Source organism: Oncorhynchus nerka, linkage group LG7 (assembly GCF_034236695.1).
Source record: "Oncorhynchus nerka isolate Pitt River linkage group LG7, Oner_Uvic_2.0, whole genome shotgun sequence".
Lineage (NCBI taxonomy): Eukaryota > Metazoa > Chordata > Actinopteri > Salmoniformes > Salmonidae > Oncorhynchus > Oncorhynchus nerka.
Genome location: NC_088402.1, coordinates 12,380,851 through 12,394,599, shown reverse-complemented (window position 1 = coordinate 12,394,599; position 13,749 = coordinate 12,380,851).

Sequence of the window (13,749 nt, the reverse complement as noted above, 5' to 3'; positions counted from 1 at the left end):
ATATCTACCTCAATTACCTCGTACCCCTGCATATTGACTCAGTACTCGTACCCCTGCATATCGACTCAGTACTCGTACCCCTGCATATCGACTCAGTACTCGTACCCCTGCATATAGACTCAGTACTCGTACCCCTGCATATCGACTCAGTACTCGTACCCCTGCATATCGACTCAGTACTCGTACCCCTGCATATCGACTCAGTACTCGTACCCCTGCATATCGACTCAGTACTCGTACCCCTGCATATCGACTCAGTACTCGTACCCCTGCATATTGACTCAGTACTCGTACCCCTGCATATTGACTCAGTACTCGTACCCAACGTATGTGCCCCTGCATATTGACTCAGTACTCGTACCCAGCGTAGGTACCCCTGCATATTGACTCAGTACTCGTACCCAACGTATGTGCCCCTGCATATTGACTCAGTACTCGTACCCAACGTATGTGCCCCTGCATATTGACTCAGTACTCGTACCCAGCGTAGGTACCCCTGCATATTGACTCAGTACTCGTACCCAACGTATGTGCCCCTGCATATTGACTCAGTACTCGAACCCAACGTATGTGCCCCTGCATATTGACTCAGTACTCGTACCCAGCGTATGTGCCCCTGCATATTGACTCAGTACTCGTACCCAACGTATGTGCCCCTGCATATTGACTCAGTACTCGTACCCAGCGTATGTGCCCCTACATATTGACTCAGTACTCGTACCCAGCATATGTGCCCCTGCATATTGACTCAGTACTCGTACCCAACGTATGTGCCCCTGCATATTGACTCAGTACTCGTACCCAGCGTATGTGCCCCTGCATATTGACTCAGTACTCGTACCCAACGTATGTGCCCCTGCATATTGACTCAGTACTCGTACCCAACGTATGTGCCCCTGCATATTGACTCAGTACTCGTACCCAGCGTATGTGCCCCTGCATATTGACTTAGTACTCATACCCAACGTATGTGCACTAAAAACAGGTCCCTTTCCCTTTTACACTCAGGAGGTGACCGAAAGTGAATCCACAAGTCACACTGTCACTGGTGACACCCATCATCATCCCCTACCTCTCACAATGAACCACGCCAAAATCAACTTCACTTACTTCAAAAACCTACTTAACAACTTAACCTAACTAACTTAACTTACTTAACTTAGCCTGGCTACAGTTGAATCACCAAGACTGCGAATCTTCGGGATTCGGTTGTGGCTTCATTGACTGTTTATCATCCAGACATCACATGACTACATTCCCCACATTGGCCTAGTTAGTACCGTCATACTAAACTGGCGGCTCGCGGCCTGGACCCGGACCCAGAACGTGGTCAATATGCCCCCCCCCCCCTTTCGACCGCTTGTATCATATAAACACACATGAGACATGGCAGAATGCCTAGCATTGCAGAAAATATGCCTTAAATCGTTTATTTTTTATTTTTATCTCTGCCCCATGGCAAAATGTGTAGAAACTGCAACATTTTCTCTCTGCCCACAAGAGGGGTGTGAACAGTTTAGGGTCACATGGGTTGCGAGGTGGGGATTTTGTTACTACGCTGATAAATTCCATCCAGACCTTTTGGGAAATTTGTGTGACCGGACTTTCTCAAATAGTAATAGAGTGCCCCTGACATAGCAGTTGTCGTTCCTCAGATACCACTACAGCTGCAAGCTCCCTCCATGTGCACCAGGTGGTGCAAATACCCTACAAATGCTATTGTTCTCAACTTAAGGGAGGGAGGGAGGGCTGAGGCTGAGTGACAACCAATTGGCAATAGAAACCGGCAGACATAAAAAGACATGGCTACCCAAAGAGTAATGTGGTCACTGCACGACAGGGGAGGTAGAAACAGAGATGCATTTTCTCCCTTACTGTGAGAAATATTCCTCACAAAGAGATTCATTATTCACAGAAATTACTACATTTATTCAAAATGTTAACTTATTAAATCCAGTGAATAAACTCAACGGCTCCTCTGGGCGAAGGAGCAACGGCTCCTCTGGGCGAAGGAGCAACGGCTCCTCTGGGCAGCTAAATATGTAATTGCTTGCAATAGCCCGAGGGACACTGAATAATAACATCTGCATAGTAAACATTAACTTACTCATTATTAGTATTATTGTTATTACTATTATTCTTATTATTGTTGTGATTATTATTCCAAAAGAGTAATGGTATGGGTAGTAGGGGTGATGATGGTTGTTTAACGATGGTGGTGGTAGTAGTAATGGTGATGGTAGTAGTAGTAGTAGTAATGATGATGGTAGTAGTAGTAGTAATGGTGATGGTAGTAGTAGTAGTAATGGTGATGGTAGTAGTAGTAGTAATGGTGATGGTAGTAGAAGTAGTAATGATGGTGGTGGTAGTAGTAATGGTGATGGTAGTAGTAGTAGTAATGGTGATGGTAGTAGTAGTAGTAATGGTGATGGTAGTAGTAGTAGTGATGGTAGTAGTAGTAGTAATGGTGATGGTAGTAGTAGTAGTAATGGTGATGGTAGTAGTAGTAGTAGTAATGATGATGGTAGTAGTAGTAGTAGTAATGGTGATGGTAGTAGTAGTAGTAGTAATGATGATGGTAGTAGTAGTAGTAATGATGGTGGTAGTTGTAGTAGTAGTAATGATGGTGGTAGTAGTAGTAGTAGTAATGGTGATGGTAGTAGTAGTAGTAATGATGATGGTAGTAGTAGTAGTAATGATGGTGGTAGTTGTAGTAGTAATGATGATGGTAGTAGTAGTAGTAATGATGGTGGTAGTAGTAGTAGTACTAGTAATGGTGATGGTAGTAGTAGTAGTAATGATGATGGTATTAGTAGTAGTAATGATGGTGGTAGTTGTAGTAGTAATGATGATGGTAGTAGTAGTAGTAGTAGTAGTAGTAGTAGTAATGGTGATGGTAGTAGTAGTAGTAGTAATGATGATGGTAGTAGTAGTAGTAATGATGATGGTAGTAGTAGTAGTAATGATGGTGGTAGTAGTAATGATGATGGTAGTAGTAGTAATGATGATGGTAGTAGTAGTAGTAATGATGATGGTAGTAGTAGTAGTAATGATGATGGTAGTAGTAGTAATGATGATGGTAGTAGTAGTAGTAATGATGATGGTAGTAGTAGTAGTAATGATGATGGTAGTTGTAGTAGTAATGATGATGGTAGTAATAGTAGTAGTAATGATGGTGGTAGTTGTAGTAGTAGTAATGATGGTAGTAGTGGTAGTAGTAATGATGATGGTAGTAGTAGTAGTAATGATGATGGTAGTAGTAGTAATGACGATGGTAGTAGTAGTAGTAATGATGGTGTTGGTAGTTGTAGTAGTAGTAATGATGGTGGTAGTAGTAGTAGTAATGATGGTGGTAGTAGTAGTAGTAGTAGTAGTAGTAATGGTGATGGTAGTAGTAGTAGTAGTAATGATGATGGTAGTAGTAGTAGTAATGATGATGGTAGTAGTAGTAGTAATGATGATGGTAGTAGTAGTAGTAATGATGGTGGTAGTAGTAATGATGATGGTAGTAGTAGTAATGATGATGGTAGTAGTAGTAGTAATGATGATGGTAGTAGTAGTAGTAATGATGATGGTAGTAGTAGTAGTAGTAATGATGATGGTAGTAGTAGTAGTAATGATGATGGTAGTAGTAGTAGTAATGATGATGGTAGTTGTAGTAGTAATGATGATGGTAGTAATAGTAGTAGTAATGATGGTGGTAGTAGTAGTAGTAGTAATGATGGTGGTAGTAGTAGTAGTAATGATGGTGGTAGTAGTAGTAGTAAATATGATGGTAGTAGTGGTAGTAGTAATGATGATGGTAGTAGTAGTAGTAATGATGATGGTAGTAGTAGTAATGACGATGGTAGTAGTAGTAGTAATGATGGTGTTGGTAGTTGTAGTAGTAGTAATGATGGTGGTAGTAGTAGTAGTAATGATGGTGGTAGTTGTAGTAGTAGTAATGATGATGGTAGTAGTAGTAGTAATGATGATGGAAGTAGTAGTAGTAATGATGGTGGTGGTAGTTGTAGTAGTAGTAATGATGATGGTAGTAGTAGTAGTATGATGATGGTAGTAGTAGTAGTAATGATGGTGGTAGTAGTAGTAATGATGGTGATGGTAGTTGTAGTAATGATGGTGATGGTAGTTGTAGTAATGATGGTGGTAGTAGTAGTAGTAATGATGATGGTAGTAGTAGTAATGGTGATGGTAGTAGTAGTAATGGTGATGGTAGTAGTAGTAATGGTGATGGTAGTAGTAGTAATGATGATGGTAGCTGTAGTAGTATTAATGATGGTGGTAGTAGTAGTAGTAATGATGGTGGTAGTAGTAGTAATGATGGTGGTAGTAGTAGTAATGATGGTGATGGTAGTTGTAGTAATGATGGTGATGGTAGCTGTAGTAGTAGTAATGATGGTGGTGGTAGCTGTAGTAGTAGTAATGATGGTGGTAGTAGTAGTAGTAGTAACGATGGTGGTGGTAGTAGTAATGGTGATGGTAGTAGTAGTAGTAGTAGTAATGGTGATGGTAGTAGTAGTAGTAGTAATGATGATGGTAGTAGTAGTAGTTGTAATGGTGATGGTAGTAGTAGTAGTAGTAATGATGATGGTAGTAGTAGTAGTAATGATGGTGGTAGTTGTAGTAGTAGTAGTAGTAATGAGGGTGGTAGTAGTAGTAGTAGTAATGATGATGGTAGTAGTAGTAGTAATGATGTTGGTAGTTGTAGTAGTAATGGTGATGGTAGTAGTAGTAGTAGTAATGATGATGGTAGTAGTAGTAGTAATGATGGTGGTAGTTAGTAGTAGTAGTAATGATGGTGGTAGTAGTAGTAGTAGTAATGATGATGGTAGTAGTAGTAGTAGTAATGATGGTGGTAGTAGTAGTAGTAGTAATGATGATGGTAGTAGTAGTAGTAATGGTGATGGTAGTAGTAGTAGTAATGGTGATGGTAGTAGTAGTAGTAGTAATGGTGATGGTAGTAGTAGTAGTAGTAATGATGATGGTAGTAGTAGTAGTAGTAATGGTGATGGTAGTAGTAGTAGTAGTAATGATGATGGTAGTAGTAGTAGTAATGATGGTGGTAGTTGTAGTAGTAGTAATGATGGTGGTAGTAGTAGTAGTAGTAATGAGGGTGGTAGTAGTAGTAGTAGTAATGATGATGGTAGTAGTAGTAGTAATGATGGTGGTAGTTGTAGTAGTAATGATGATGGTAGTAGTAGTAGTAATGATGGTGGTGGTAGTAGTAGTAGTACTAGTAATGGTGATGGTAGTAGTAGTAGTAATGATGATGCTATTAGTAGTAGTAATGATGATGGTAGTAGTAGTAGTAATGATGATGGTAGTAGTAATGATGATGGAAGTAGTAGTAGTAATGATGGTGGTGGTAGTTGTAGTAGTAGTAATGATGATGGTAGTAGTAGTAGTAGTAATGATGATGGTAGCTGTAGTAGTATTAATGATGGTGGTAGTAGTAGTAATGATGGTGGTAGTAGTAGTAGTAATGATGGTGGTAGTTGTAGTAGTAGTAATGATGATGTTAGTAGTAGTAGTAATGATGATGGAAGTAGTAGTAGTAATGATGGTGGTGGTAGTTGTAGTAGTAGTAATGATGATGGTAGTAGTAGTAGTAATGATGATGGTAGCTGTAGTAGTATTAATGATGGTGGTAGTAGTAGTAATGATGGTGGTAGTAGTAGTAATGATGGTGATGGTAGTTGTAGTAATGATGGTGATGGTAGTTGTAGTAATGATGGTGGTAGTAGTAGTAGTAATGATGATGGTAGTAGTAGTAATGGTGATGGTAGTAGTAGTAATGATGATGGTAGCTGTAGTAGTATTAATGATGGTGGTAGTAGTAGTAATGATGGTGGTAGTAGTAGTAATAATGGTGGTAGTAGTAGTAATGATGATGATGGTAGTTGTAGTAATGATCGTGATGGTAGTTGTAGTAATGATGGTGATGGTAGCTGTAGTAGTAGTAATGATGGTGGTGGTAGCTGTAGTAGTAGTAATGATGGTGATGGTAGTTGTAGTAATGATGGTGATGGTAGCTGTAGTAGTAGTAATGATGGTGGTGGTAGCTGTAGTAGTAGTAATGATGGTGGTAGTAGTAGTAGTAGTAACGATGGTGGTGGTAGTAGTAATGGTGATGGTAGTAGTAGTAGTAGTAGTAATGGTGATGGTAGTAGTAGTAGTAGTAATGATGGTGGTAGTTGTAGTAGTAGTAGTAGTAATGAGGGTGGTAGTAGTAGTAGTAGTAATGATGATGGTAGTAGTAGTAGTAATGATGTTGGTAGTTGTAGTAGTAATGGTGATGGTAGTAGTAGTAGTAGTAATGATGATGGTAGTAGTAGTAGTAATGATGGTGGTAGTAGTAGTAGTAGTAATGATGATGGTAGTAGTAGTAGTAGTAATGATGATGGTAGTAGTAGTAGTAGTAATGGTGATGGTAGTAGTAGTAGTAGTAATGATGATGGTAGTAGTAGTAGTAATGAGGGTGGTAGTAGTAGTAGTAGTAATGATGATGGTAGTAGTAGTAGTAATGATGGTGGTAGTTGTAGTAGTAATGATGATGGTAGTAGTAGTAGTAATGATGGTGGTAGTAGTAGTAGTACTAGTAATGGTGATGGTAGTAGTAGTAGTAATGATGATGGTATTAGTAGTAGTAATGATGGTGGTAGTTGTAGTAGTAATGATGATGGTAGTAGTAGTAGTAGAAGTAGTAGTAATGGTGATGGTAGTAGTAGTAATGATGATGGTAGTAGTAGTAGTAATGATGATGGTAGTAGTAGTAGTAATGATGATGGTAGTTGTAGTAGTAATGATGGTGGTAGTAGTAATGATGATGGTAGTAGTAGTAATGATGATGGTAGTAGTAGTAGTAATGGTGATGGTAGTAGTAGTAGTAATGATGATGGTAGTAGTAGTAGTAATGATGATGGTAGTTGTAGTAGTAGTAATGATGGTGGTAGTAGTAGTAGTAGTAATGATGGTGGTAGTAGTAGTAGTAATGATGGTGGTAGTAGTAGTAGTAAATATGATGGTAGTAGTGGTAGTAGTAATGATGATGGTAGTAGTAGTAATGATGATGGTAGTAGTAGTAGTAATGATGATGTTGGTAGTAGTAGTAGTAGTAATGATGGTGGTAGTAGTAGTAGTAATGATGGTGGTAGTTGTAGTAGTAGTAATGATGATGGTAGTAGTAGTAGTAATGATGATGGAAGTAGTAGTAGTAATGATGGTGGTGGTAGTTGTAGTAGTAGTAATGATGATGGTAGTAGTAGTAGTAATGATGGTGGTAGTAGTAGTAGTACTAGTAATGGTGATGGTAGTAGTAGTAGTAATGATGATGGTATTAGTAGTAGTAATGATGGTGGTAGTTGTAGTAGTAATGATGATGGTAGTAGTAGTAGTAGAAGTAGTAGTAATGGTGATGGTAGTAGTAGTAATGATGATGGTAGTAGTAGTAGTAATGATGATGGTAGTAGTAGTAGTAATGATGATGGTAGTTGTAGTAGTAATGATGGTGGTAGTAGTAATGATGATGGTAGTAGTAGTAATGATGATGGTAGTAGTAGTAGTAATGATGATAGTAGTAGTAGTAATGATGATGGTAGTAGTAGTGGTAATGATGATGGTAGTTGTAGTAGTAGTAATGATGGTGGTAGTAGTAGTAGTAGTAATGATGGTGGTAGTAGTAGTAGTAATGATGGTGGTAGTAGTAGTAGTAAATATGATGGTAGTAGTGGTAGTAGTAATGATGATGGTAGTAGTAGTAATGATGATGGTAGTAGTAGTAGTAATGATGGTGTTGGTAGTTGTAGTAGTAGTAATGATGGTGGTAGTAGTAGTAGTAATGATGGTGGTAGTTGTAGTAGTAGTAATGATGATGGTAGTAGTAGTAGTAATGATGATGGAAGTAGTAGTAGTAATGATGGTGGTGGTAGTTGTAGTAGTAGTAATGATGATGGTAGTAGTAGTAGTAATGATGATGGTAGCTGTAGTAGTATTAATGATGGTGGTAGTAGTAGTAATGATGGTGGTAGTAGTAGTAATGATGGTGATGGTAGTTGTAGTAATGATGGTGATGGTAGTTGTAGTAATGATGGTGGTAGTAGTAGTAGTAATGATGGTGGTAGTAGTAGTAGTAGTAGTAGTAGTAATGGTGATGGTAGTAGTAGTAGTAGTAATGATGATGGTAGTAGTAGTAGTAATGATGATGGTAGTAGTAGTAGTAATGATGATGGTAGTAGTAGTAGTAATGATGGTGGTAGTAGTAATGATGATGGTAGTAGTAGTAATGATGATGGTAGTAGTAGTAGTAATGATGATGGTAGTAGTAGTAGTAATGATGATGGTAGTAGTAGTAGTAGTAATGATGATGGTAGTAGTAGTAGTAATGATGATGGTAGTAGTAGTAGTAATGATGATGGTAGTTGTAGTAGTAATGATGATGGTAGTAATAGTAGTAGTAATGATGGTGGTAGTAGTAGTAGTAGTAATGATGGTGGTAGTAGTAGTAGTAATGATGGTGGTAGTAGTAGTAGTAAATATGATGGTAGTAGTGGTAGTAGTAATGATGATGGTAGTAGTAGTAGTAATGATGATGGTAGTAGTAGTAATGACGATGGTAGTAGTAGTAGTAATGATGGTGTTGGTAGTTGTAGTAGTAGTAATGATGATGGAAGTAGTAGTAGTAATGATGGTGGTGGTAGTTGTAGTAGTAGTAATGATGATGGTAGTAGTAGTAGTAATGATGATGGTAGCTGTAGTAGTATTAATGATGGTGGTAGTATTAGTAATGATGGTGGTAGTAGTAGTAATGATGGTGATGGTAGTAGTAGTAATGATGGTGATGGTAGTAGTAGTAATGATGGTGGTAGTAGTAGTAGTAATGGTGATGGTGATGTAGTAATGGTGATGTAGTAGTAGTAATGGTGATGGTAGTAGTAGTAAATGGTGATGGTAGTAGTAGTAATGATGATGGTAGCTGGTAGTAGTAGTAATGATGATGGTGGTAGTAGTAGTAATGATGGTGGTAGTAGTAGTAATGATGGTGGTAGTAGTAGTAATGATGGTGATGGTAGTAGTAGTAGTAATGATGGTGATGGTAGTGTAGTAGTAGTAATGATGATGGTAGTAGTAGTAGTAGTAATGATGGTGATGGTAGTAGTAGTAATGATGGTGATGGTAGTAGTAGTAGTAGTAATGATGGTGGTGGTAGTAGTAGTAGTAGTAATGATGGTGGTAGTAGTAGTAGTAGTAGTGATGGTGGTGGTAGTAGTAATGGTGATGGTATGTAGTAGTAGTAGTAGTAATGATGATGGTAGTAGTAGTAGTAGTAATGATGATGGTAGTAGTAGTAGTTGTAATGGTGATGGTAGTAGTAGTAGTAGTAATGATGATGGTAGTAGTAGTAGTAATGATGGTGGTAGTTGTAGTAGTAGTAGTAGTAATGAGGATGGTAGTAGTAGTAGTAGTAATGATGATGGTAGTAGTAGTAGTAATGATGTTGGTAGTTGTAGTAGTAATGGTGATGGTAGTAGTAGTAGTAGTAATGATGATGGTAGTAGTAGTAGTAATGATGGTGGTAGTTGTAGTAGTAGTAATGATGGTGGTAGTAGTAGTAGTAGTAATGATGATGGTAGTAGTAGTAGTAGTAATGAGGGTGGTAGTAGTAGTAGTAGTAATGATGATGGTAGTAGTAGTAGTAATGGTGATGGTAGTAGTAGTAGTAATGGTGATGGTAGTAGTAGTAGTAATGGTGATGGTAGTAGTAGTAGTAGTAATGATGATGGTAGTAGTAGTAGTAGTAATGGTGATGGTAGTAGTAGTAGTAGTAATGATGATGGTAGTAGTAGTAGTAATGATGGTGGTAGTTGTAGTAGTAGTAATGATGGTGGTAGTAGTAGTAGTAGTAATGAGGGTGGTAGTAGTAGTAGTAGTAATGATGATGGTAGTAGTAGTAGTAATGATGGTGGTAGTTGTAGTAGTAATGATGATGGTAGTAGTAGTAGTAATGATGGTGGTAGTAGTAGTAGTAGTAATGATGATGGTAGTAGTAGTAGTAATGGTGATGGTAGTAGTAGTAGTAATGATGATGGTAGTAGTAGTAGTAATGATGATGGTGTAGTAATGATGATGGTAGTAGTAGTAGTAATGATGGTGGTGGTAGTAGTAGTAGTAGTAATGATGATGGTAGTAGTAGTAGTAGTAATGATGATGGTAGTTGTAGTAGTAGTAATGATGGTGGTAGTAGTAGTAATGATGATGGTAGTAGTAGTAGTAGTGATGGTGGTAGTTGTAGTAGTAGTAATGATGATGGTAGTAGTAGTAGTAATGATGGTGGTAGTAGTAGTAGTAGTAATGATGGTGGTGGTAGTTGTAGTAGTAGTAATGATGATGGTAGTAGTAGTAGTAGTATGATGGTGGTAGTAGTAGTAGTAATGATGATGGTAGTAGTAGTAATGATGGTGGTAGTAGTAGTAATGATGGTGATGGTAGTAGTAGTAATGATGGTGATGGTAGTTGTAGTAGTAATGATGGTGGTGTAGTAGTAGTAGTAATGATGATGGTAGTAGTAGTAATGGTGATGGTAGTAGTAGTAATGATGATGGTAGTGTAGTAGTAATGATGGTGGTAGTAGTAGTAATGATGGTAGTAGTAGTAGTAATGATGATGGTAGTAGTAGTAATGATGATGGTAGTTGTAGTAATGATGGTGATGGTAGTTGTAGTAATGATGATGATGGTAGTGTAGTAGTAGTAATGATGGTGGTGGTAGTAGTAGTAGTAGTAATGATGGTGATGGTAGTAGTAGTAGTAATGATGGTGATGGTAGCTGTAGTAGTAGTAATGATGGTGGTGGTAGCTGTAGTAGTAGTAATGATGGTGGTAGTGTAGTAGTAATGATGGTGGTAGTAGTAGTAGTAATAATGATGGTAGTAGTAGTAGTAGTAGTAATGATGATGGTAGTAGTAGTAGTAATGATGATGGTAGTAGTAGTAGTAGTAGTAATGATGATGGTGGTAGTAGTAGTAGTAATGATGATGGTAGTAGTAGTAGTAATGATGGTGGTAGTTGTAGTAGTAATGGTGATGGTAGTAGTAGTAGTAGTAATGATGATGGTAGTAGTAGTAGTAATGATGGTGGTAGTAGTAGTAGTAATGATGGTGGTAGTAGTAGTAGTAGTAGTAATGATGATGGTAGTAGTAGTAGTAGTAATGATGGTAGGTAGTAGTAGTAATGATGATGGTAGTAGTAGTAGTAATGATGATGGTAGTAGTAGTAGTAATGATGATGGTAGTAGTAGTAGTAATGATGATGGTAGTAGTAGTAGTAATGATGATGGTAGTAGTAGTAATAATGATGGTGGTAGTAGTAGTAGTAGATGATGGTAGTAGTAGTAGTAATGATGATGGTAGTTAGTAGTAGTAATGATGGTGGTAGTTGTAGTAGTAATGATGATGATGGTAGTAGTAGTAATAATGATAGTAGTAATGATGATGGTAGTTTAGTAATGATGATGGTAGTAGTAGTAGTAATGATGGTGGTAGTTAGTAGTAGTAATGATGGTGGTAGTAGTAATGATGATGGTAGTAGTAGTGATGGTGATGGTAGTAGTAGTAGTAATGGTGATGGTAGTAGTAGTAGTAGTAATGATGATGGTAGTAGTAGTAGTAATGATGGTGGTAGTAGTAGTAGTAGTAATGATGGTGGTAGTAGTAGTAGTAGTAATGATGGTGGTAGTAGTAGTAGTATGTAATGATGGTGGTAGTAGTAGTAGTAATGGTGATGGTAGTAGTAGTAGTAATGATGATGGTAGTAGTAGTAGTAATGATGATGGTAGTTGTAGTAGTAGTAATGATGGTGGTAGTAGTAGTAGTAGTAATGATGATGGTAGTAGTAGTAGTAATGATGGTGGTAGTTGTAGTAGTAGTAATGATGATGGTAGTAGTAGTAGTAATGATGATGGTAGTAGTAGTAGTAATGATGATGGTGGTAGTAGTAGTAGTAATGATGATGGTAGTAGTAGTAGTAATGATGATGGTAGTAGTAGTAGTAATGATGATGGTAGTAGTAGTAGTAATGATGATGGTAGTAGTAGTAGTAATGATGGTGGTAGTAGTAGTAGTAATGATGATGGTAGTTGTAGTAGTAATGATGATAGTAGTAGTAGTAGTAATGATGATGGTAGTAGTAGTAGTAATGATGATGGTAGTAGTAGTAGTAGTAATGATGGTGTTGTAGTTGTAGTAGTAGTAATGATGGTGGTAGTAGTAGTAGTAAATGATGGTGGTAGTAGTAGTAGTAATGATGATGGTGGTAGTAGTAATGATGATGGTAGTAGTAGTAGTAATGATGATGGTAGTAGTAGTAATGATGATGGTAGTAGTAGTAGTAGTAATGATGATGGTAGTAGTAGTAGTAATGATGGTGGTAGTAGTAATGATGATGGTAGTAGTAGTAGTAATGATGATGGTAGTAGTAGTAGTAGTAGTAATGATGATGGTAGTAGTAGTAGTAGTAAATGATGATGGTAGTAGTAGTAGTAAATGATGATGGTAGTAGTAGTAATGAATGATGATGGTAGTTGTAGTAGTAGTAATGATGATGGTAGTAGTAGTAGTAATGATGGTGGTAGTAGTAGTAGTAATGATGGTGGTAGTTGTAGTAGTAGTAATGATGATGGTAGTAGTAGTAGTAATGATGATGGTAGTAGTAGTAGTAATGATGATGGTAGTAGTAGTAGTAGTAATGATGGTGGTAGTAGTAGTAGTAATGATGGTGGTAGTAGTAGTAGTAATGATGATGTGGTAGTAGTAGTAGTAATGATGATGATGGTAGTAGTAGTAGTAATGATGATGGTAGTAGTAGTAGTAGATGATGGTAGTAGTAGTAATGATGATGGTGGTAGTAGTAGTATAATGATGATGGTAGTAGTAGTAAATGATGGTGGTAGTAGTAGTAAATGATGATGGTAGTAGTAGTAGTAATATGATGGTGGTAGTAGTAGTAGTAATGATGTAATGATGATGATGGTAGTAGTAGTAGTAATGATGATGGTAGTAGTAGTAATGATGATGGTGGTAGTTGTAGTAGTAGTAATGATGATGGTAGTAGTAGTAGTAAATGATGATGGTAGTAGTAGTAGTAAATGATGATGGTAGTAGTAGTAGTAATGATGATGGTAGTAATGTAGTAAATGATGATGGTAGTAGTAGTAGTAGTAATGATGGTGGTAGTAGTAGTAGTAATGATGGTGGTAGTAGTAGTAGTAGTAATGATGATGGTAGTAGTAGTAGTAATGATGGTGGTAGTAGTAGTAGTAATGATGATGGTAGTAGTAGTAGTAAATGATGATGGTAGTAGTAGTAGTAATGATGATGGTAGTAGTAGTAGTAATGATGATGGTAGTAGTAGTAGTAATGATGGTGGTAGTAGTAGTAGTAGTAATGATGATGGTAGTAGTAGTAGTAATGATGATGGTGGTAGTAGTAGTAATGATGATGGTAGTAGTAGTAAATGATGATGGTAGTAGTAGTAGTAGTAGTAATGATGATGGTAGTAGTAGTAGTAATGATGGTGTAGTAGTAGTAATGATGATGGTAGTAGTAGTAGTAGATGATGGTGTAGTAGTAGTAATGTGAGGTAGTAGTAGTAGTAATGATGATGGTAGTTGTAGTAGTAGTAATGATGATGGTAGTAGTAGTAGTAATGATGGTGGTAGTAGTAGTAGTAATGATGATGGTAGTAGTAGTAGTAGTAA